Source organism: Mauremys reevesii, unplaced genomic scaffold (assembly GCF_016161935.1).
Source record: "Mauremys reevesii isolate NIE-2019 unplaced genomic scaffold, ASM1616193v1 Contig95, whole genome shotgun sequence".
Lineage (NCBI taxonomy): Eukaryota > Metazoa > Chordata > Testudines > Geoemydidae > Mauremys > Mauremys reevesii.
The window spans coordinates 99,949-108,224 of record NW_024100912.1 but is presented as its reverse complement, the minus strand read 5'-3'; positions in this window follow the sequence as shown (position 1 = coordinate 108,224).

Here is an 8,276-nt window from a genome sequence, read left to right as displayed (position 1 = left end):
AGGGGAGGCATCGCAGGCCAATTGCAGTGGTAAGGATGGATCAAAGTGCGTTAGAACTTCAGAATTTAGCAATGCATCTTTAGCTTTGTTAAACGCAACATCACAGGCTTCAGTCCACTTCCAGGCCTTGTTCTGCCCAAGGAGCTCATGAAGTGGTTTTAGCAGTGTGGCTAACTGTGAGATGAACTTTCCATAATAGTTCAGGAGTCCTAGAAATGAGCGTAGCTGGCTTACATTTCGAGGTGGGGGAGCCTCCACAATAGCTTTAACTTTTGCAGGGGCGTTATGAAGACCTGCAGAATCAATGATGTGTCCCAAATATTCAACAGAGGGCTTGAAGAATTCACACTTGTCTTTGCGAACTCGTAGGCCATACTCTTCCAGTCTTTGTAGGGTAGCCTCTAAATTCTTTAAGTGATCCTCTTCATTTCTTCCAGTGACCAGGATATCATCCAGATAGCACTGAACTCCTGACAAGCCACACAAGATCTGGTCCATAGCCCTCTGGAACAGGGCGGGAGCAGATGTTATTCCGAAGGGTAGACGACGGTATCGATAAAGCCCCTTATGAGTCACAATAGTCAACAGCTCTTGGGACTTTTCATCGACGTGCATCTGTAAATATGCTTGACTCAGATCAATCTTACTGAACTTTTGTCCCCCAGCCAGGCCTGCGAAGAGGTCATCGATGCGGGGAAGTGGGTATTGCTCTGCACACAACACTGGGTTGACAGTGACTTTAAAATCACCGCAAATCCGGAGAGAGCCATCTTTCTTCACGATTGGAACGATAGGAGTGGCCCATGAGCTATGGGTAACTGGTATTAGGACTCCATTGGTGACCAGGCGCTCCAGGTCTGCTTCAACTTTTGGCCTGATGGCATATGGCACAGTTCGGGCTTCCAGATATTAAACTGCCAGGTTTAATGTTCAATGTCACAGTGATTCCCTTCATACTTCCCAAATCATCCCCAAAAACAGCAGCATGTTTCCTTAGTATAGGGGTTAGACTGGTTTCTTCTTTAGTCATCCGGTGCACTTCTGCCCAGTTCAGTTGAATCTTCCCAAGCCAAGACCTACCCATTAAGGCTGGGTAGTTACCTCTCACCACAAACAGTGGCAATTTAGCCACCTGTCCATTGAGCTCCACCTTAACATCAATAGTGCCCAGCATGGGCACAGCTTCTCCCGTATACGTCTTCAGAACAGTTTTTGTTGCCTTAAGCGGAAGATGCTCTAGCTTTTCTTTATACACAGTCTCGGAGATCAGTGAGACGGCTGCACCGGTGTCCAGTTCCATGCGTATACGTTTGCCATCCAATAACGGGGTTACCCAGTATTCATGTGAGCCCATTGCCAAAGACAAAACATGCAGTGGCACTTCCTCTTGCGATGAGGTGTCACCTTGATCATCCTGGGTCTGTTCTAGGGTATGCAGGGTTCCTCTTTTTGTCGGCCAGACCATAGGCCTCTTTTTGTTTTGTTTACAGGCACACTCAATGTGTCCCTTTTTGCCACAGTGTCGACACACCAGGTCCTTACACCAGCATTCTGATGCCTGGTGACCCGGCTTACCACAGCGGTAACATTCTTGACTCTGCACCGTTTTGTGGGTCAGTTCTTGTGACACTTTTTGCATCCTAGGGGATGCACCGATGTATTGTGCCTCCCTTGTAGCCAGTTCCATGGAGACAGCAATATCAACAGCCTTCTGTAAGGTAAGCTGAGCCTCTGTCAGTAGGCGCTTCAGTATAGCTTCACTGTACAGGCCACACACTAACCTGTCACGCAGGGCATCATGTAACATTTCTTTAAATTCACAGTGTTCTGCTAGCTTTTTTAAAATGGCTACAAATTGTACAACTGTTTCATCTTCCTTTTGGTCTCTTTTGTGGAACCTATATCTTTCAGCAATTACCAGTGGTTTTGGGGAGAAATGAGACCCCAGGATTTCCACAATGTCACTGTAAGATTTAGTCTCAGGCTTAACAGGGTGTAGTAAGCTGCGTAGCAGAGAGTAGGTTTTAGCCCCTACAACAGTTAAGAATATTGGCACCTTCTTCGCTTCTGTAATGTCATTTGCAATACCAAAAAGCTCAAAACGCTCAGTATACACATGCCACTGCTCTGTATTCTCATCAAAAGGCTCCAGGGGCCTGGTCAGAGTAGCCATGATTTTTAGTTTCACTTTCACAGTCAGTGCAAAGAAGCAGACTTTTTCCTTTGTTTGGTCTTTACCTTGACTTCTACTTCCTTCTGTTACTGGAGCAGCACCGGAATCCCACCCTCGTCGCCAGTGTTGTATCCTTGGGGCAGCCGGTGTAGGAAGCAATCACTTGAGGCCAGAGAGCAGGCAGCTAACCAAAACCTCCATTTTATTTACATATATACAGAGAGCTCCTCAACCAGTTGAAACCGGTTGAGCTAACCCATAATAATCTAACTCAGTTGCCATAGCAACAAAACCATGACAACCAAATACACAACAAACCCCTAACCTATGTCATAGAATCATAGAATCTCAGGGTTGGAAGGGACCTCAGGAGGTCATCTAGTCCAACCCCCTGCTCAAAGCAGGACCAAACCCAGCTAAATCATCCCAGCCAGGGCTTTGTCAAGCCTGACCTTAAAAACCTCCAAGGAAGGAATCATAGAACCATAGAATCTCAGGGTTGGAAGGGACCTCAGGAGGTCATCTAGTCCAACCCCCTGCTCAAAGCAGGACCAAACCCAACTAAATCATCCCAGCCAGGGCTTTGTCAAGCCTGACCTTAAAAATCTCTAAGGAAGGAGATTCCACCACCTCCTTAGGTAACCCATTCCAGTTCTTCACCACCCTACTAGTGAAAAAGTTTTTCCTAATATCCAACCTAAACCTCCCCCTCTGCAACTTGAGACCATTACTCCTTGTTCTGTAATCTTCTACCACTGAGAACAGTCTAGATCCATCCTCTTTGGAACCCCCTTTCAGGTAGTTGAAAGCAGCTATCAAATCCCCCCTCATTCTTCTCTTCTGCAGGCTAAACAATCCCAGTTCCCTCAGCCTCTCCTCATAAGTCATGTGTTCCAGCCCCCTAATCATTTTTGTTGACCTCCGCTGGACTCTCTCCAATTTATCCACATCCTTCTTGTAGTGTGGGGCCCAAAACTGGACACAGTACTCCAAATGAGGCCTCACCAGTCTGAGTGAATGTCTGAGTTACTGAAGTCCTCAAATTGTGGTTTGAAGACCACAAGCTGCAGAGAGTCCTCCAGCAAGTGACCCGTGTCCCATGCTGCAGAGGAAGGCAAAAAACCTCCAGGGCCTCTGCCAATCTGCCCTGAAGGAAAATTCCTTCTGAATCCCAAATATGGTGATCAGTTAAACCCTGTGCATGTGGGCAAGACTCACCAGCCAGCATTCAGTATTTTCACTCCAAAGCCATGCTGAACCTGGCTATGAGGCAATCATTCGGGAATATCATGATCTGTTTCAAGGGTTGGGTTGCTTGCAGGGTGCACATACAATCCAGATAAACAAGCAGGTCCCTCCAGTTATCCATCCATATAGAAAGGTGCCATTTGCATTCCATGATAAACTGAAGGCTGAGCTCATAAGAATGGAAGCAATGCGAGTAACACAAAAATTTGAAGAGCCAGTGGAATTGGTGAGCTCTCTAGTTGTTGTAGAGAAAAAGAATGGCTAGTTATGCATATGCTTAGATCTAGTGTCCTCAACAAGGCTGTAAAAGGAAAACATTTCAAACTGCCAACCAGAGAAGAGATTATGACTCAATTTGTGAATGCACAATATTTCAGTATATTGGATGCATCCTCAGGATTTTGGCAGCTAAAAATCATAGAACACTAGGGTTGGAAGGGACCTCAGGAGGTCATCTAGTCCAACCCCCTGCTCAAAGCAGGACTAATTCCAAACTTTTTATTTATTTATAAATATTGAAGAAACCTCAAAACTGTCACATTTAATTCCCCATTTGGAAGATATAGATTTTTACACTCGCCCTTCGGCATAGCTTCAGCACCAGAAGTGTACCACAAAACCATAATATGATCTATGAACGTATTAATGGTGTCGACGCCTCAATGGATGACATCACCATCTGGGGCCCAACTAAAGAGGAGCATGACTGTAGACTTTGGGAAGACTTGGATGCAATTAGAGCTGCAAACATGAAACTAAATAGGGAGAGGTGTGTTTTAAGAGTTAGAGAACTGACTTTTGTTGGAGATATTATTTTGAAGGACGGTGTAAAACTTGATGAGAGGAAGGTTTCAGCCATTGAAATGATGCCACATCACCAGTCAAAGAAAGATGTCTAAGAGTTTCTGGGAATGATTAATTATCTTGGAAAATTCATACCAAATCTATCTACAAAAGCAGAGGCTTTGAGGCAACTGCTAGAGAATAAAAATGATTGGTTCTGGGGTGCAGAACAGGCGGAATCATGAGACTGTTTGAAACAACAACCGATGCAAGAGCCAGTGTTGAAGTTCTATGCACCAAGCAGGCCTATTAAAATGTCAGCAAGTGTTTCACAGTCAGGGGCGGCTCTGTGCATTTTGCCGCCCCAAGCACGGCAGGCAGGCTGCCTTCGGCGGCTTGCCTGCGGGAGGTCCCCGGTCCCGCAAATTTGGCGGCAGTCTGCGGCAGGTCCGCTGAAGCCGCGGGACCAGCGGACCCTCCGCAGGCATACCACTGAAGGCAACCTGCCTGCTGCCCTCGTGGTGACAGGCAGAGCGCCCCCCGCAGCTTGCCGCCCCAAGCATGCGCTTGGGGTGCTGGTGCCTGGAGCCGCCCCTGTTCAGAGTCTGGGTTAGGTGCAGTGATTTTACAGAAACATGAGGATTGTAGGCAACCAGTGGGGTACGCATCCCAATCAGTGACTGACGCAGAAACCAGATGCACACAGATTGAGAAGGCACTTTTAGGAATATTGTTTGCCTGCGAGAGATTCAATCAATATATTTATGGCCAGACAGTTATGTAATGAAAGGCTGATACTGAGAAGATCGGAGAGGAGATTAAACAACCTGAAAGACTCAGAGACTTGCTAACCTGCCTGGAGAAGGGGTAATTGAGGAACATGAGTGGTAAAGACTCACTCCAGAGGGTTGTGCTGGTAACCTCGCCTCTCTAGGTAATTGACATGTTTATGGAAAAGTACTAGATGGGTGGAGAATTTAAGGTATATGTCATTAGATAGCCGTTAGGTGTTTATATATAGCTATATACGAGCTAATGGTTTTTTTGGATGGAAGATGTAGAGATATGTTTGTGGAAGATTATAATTTAGAGACAGTCCCTCATAAGTGTCAGTATTATGAATATAGGAATGTTGAGCTGTGCCTGGAAGCAGGGTGCAGAACAGTGCACAGCAGGTCACCACAGAAGCTCTCTAGCTTGTTTTTAATGTTTTATTCCTTTCTCATTCACTGGTTTGTTGTTTAATGAACCCCAAGATCATTACAGCAGTGCTTAGTAGGGGGCTGGGTCCTCAGAGTTCTTCCCTCCTGTCAAACACACAGTCCCTGGTTGGTGGGGTTGGCAGGGCCTACAGAGCAGTAGGGTGGCAATAAACCTCCCTCTGAGCTCTGGCCCCCGGCTCTCTGCAGACTCAGGCAGGAGTTGCTGGGACCACTAAACCCAGGGCACGATTCTGAGCTTTTCTCCTCACACATGAAACCAGGAAACGTACATTTTCTTTTAAATACAAGACATGAGTCTGCTGGGCCCCTCTGATGCCTAGGCCTTAACCATTTCCTCCACCAGTTCATGATATTCCCAAGTGACTTGGATGGGCTGAGAAGGGAGACACACACAGAGGAGTTAGATATAAACATAGATTCTCTGGCTGGAAGGCTGCAGCGTAACACAGCTTTAATGCTTAGAATCCAGAACGATAACACACAAAGACCCAAATCAGAGAGAGACAAAGCAGAGAGGCCCAGGTCATCCCGCTTTTCTCTAGGCTGCTGTTTACATCTGTCTGCTGCTGGACCCAGGTCACACACTTCCCTACATAGACCCCTGCCTGCCAACAGGACAAGGAAAACCCCCATTTACAGAGACAGCTTACAATTCCAATAGTTTTTCAAAGCCAGTGCTAGCACACTGGGGGCCCTAAGCAGGATTACTGCCCCCCATACTAAAACAAGCAGGTTCTTATAATAAAAAGCAAATAGGGTGCTCCCTTGAGCTACTCGGGTCCCTAAGCAATTGTTTAGTCTGTTTATGGCTAGCACTGGCTCTGCAGCTTTCAATGCATGATGGACAGGCTTGGAGGGAGCTGGAAGTGAAACAGAAATAGATTGACAAATGTTAAAGGCAGAAGAGCAATAGTGGATGGGAACCTGGGAGGCAGTGACCATGAGATGGTTGAATTCAGGATCCTGATACAAGGAAGAAAGGAGAGCAGTAGAACAGAGACCCTGGACTTCAGAAAAGCAGACTTCGACTCCCTCAGGGAACTGATGGGCAAGGTCCCCTGGGAGAATAACATGAAGGGGAAAGGAGTCGAGGAAAGCTGGCTGTATTTTAAAGAATCCTTATTGAGGTTGCAGGAACAAACCATCCCGATGTGTAGGAAGAAAAGTAAATATGGCAGGCGACCAGCTTGGCTTAACAGTGAAATCCTTGCTCGTTTTAAACACAAAAAAACAGCTTACAAGAAGTGGAAGATTGGATAAATAACCAGGGAGGAGTATAAAAGTATTGCTCAGGCATGCAGGAGTGAAATTAGGATGGCCAAATCACACTTGGAGTTGCAGCTAGCCGGAGATGTTAGGAGTAACAAGAAGGGTTTCTTCAGGTATGTTAGCAACAAGAAGAAAGTCAAGTAAAGTGTGGGCCCCTTGCTGAATGAAGGAGGGAACCTAGTGACAGAGGATGTGGAGAAAGCAAGTGTACTCAATGCTTTTTTTGCCTCTGTCTTCACAGACAAGGTCAGCTCCCAGACAGCTGCACTCTGCAGCACGGTATGGGGAGGAGGTGACCAGCTCTCTGTGGAGAAAGAAGTAGTTTGGGACTATTTAGAAAAGCTGGATGAGCACAAGTCCATGGGGCCGGATGCGCTGCATCCGAGGGTGCTAAGGAGTTGGCCGATGAGATTGCAGAGCCATTGGCCATTATCTTTGAAAAATCATGGCGATCGGGGGAGGTCCCGGATGACTGGAAAAAAGCTAATGTAGTGCCCATCTTTAAAAAAGGGAAGAAGGAAGATCCAGGGAACTACAGGCCAGTCAGTCTCACCTCAGTCCCTGGAAAAATCATGGAACAGGTCCTCAAGGAATCAATTCTGAACCACTTAAAGGAGGGGAAAGTGATCAGGAACAGTCAGCATGGATTCACCAAGGGCAAGTCATGCCTGACTAACCTAATTGCCTTCTATGAGGAGATAACCGGCTCTGTGGATGAGGGGAAAGCAGTGGATGTGCTATTTCTGGACTTTAGCAAAGCTTTTGATACAGTCTCCCACAGTATTCTTGCCAGCAAGTTAAAGAAGTCTGGGCTGGATGAATGGACGGTAAGGTGGATAGAAAACTGGCTAGATGGTCGGGCTCAACGGGTAGTGATCAATGGTTCCATGTCTAGTTGGCAGCCGGTATCAAGTGGAGTGCCCCAAGGGTCGGTGCTGGGGCCGGTTTTGTTCAATACAGGGCCGCCCAGAGAATTCCGGGGGCCCGGGGTCTTCGGCGGCGGGGGGCCCCCACTCAGGGGCGGCTCTAGACCCCAGCGCGCCCTGGGGGGCGGCATTTGGCTCCGGTTGAGCTCCCGCAGGCATGCCTGCGGCAGGTCGACCGGAGCCCGGGACGAGCGGACCTGCCGCAGGCATGACTGCGGCGGGTGCCGTGGTCCCGCGGCTTCGGTTGACCTGCCGCAGTCATGCCTGCAGGAGGTCCAGCCGAGCCGCGGGACGAGCGCTCCCCCCTCTGCAGTCATGCCTGCGGCAGGTCCACTCGTCCCAGGCTCCGGTCGACCTGCCGCAGGCATCCCTGCGGGAGCTTAACCGGAGCCGCGGGAAGACGGGAAACACTCCAGGGGCCCCAGAAAACACTCGTGGGGGCCCCTGCGGGACGCGGGGCCTGGGGCAAATTGCCCCTCTTGCCCCCCCCTCTGGGCGGCCCTGGTTCAATATCTTCATTAACGTTCTGGAGGATGGTGTGGACTGCACCCTTAGCAAGTTTGCAGATGACACTAAACTGGGAGGAGTGGTTGATACACTGGAGGGTAGGGATAGGATAGAGAGGGACCTAGACAAATTAGAGGATTGGGCCAA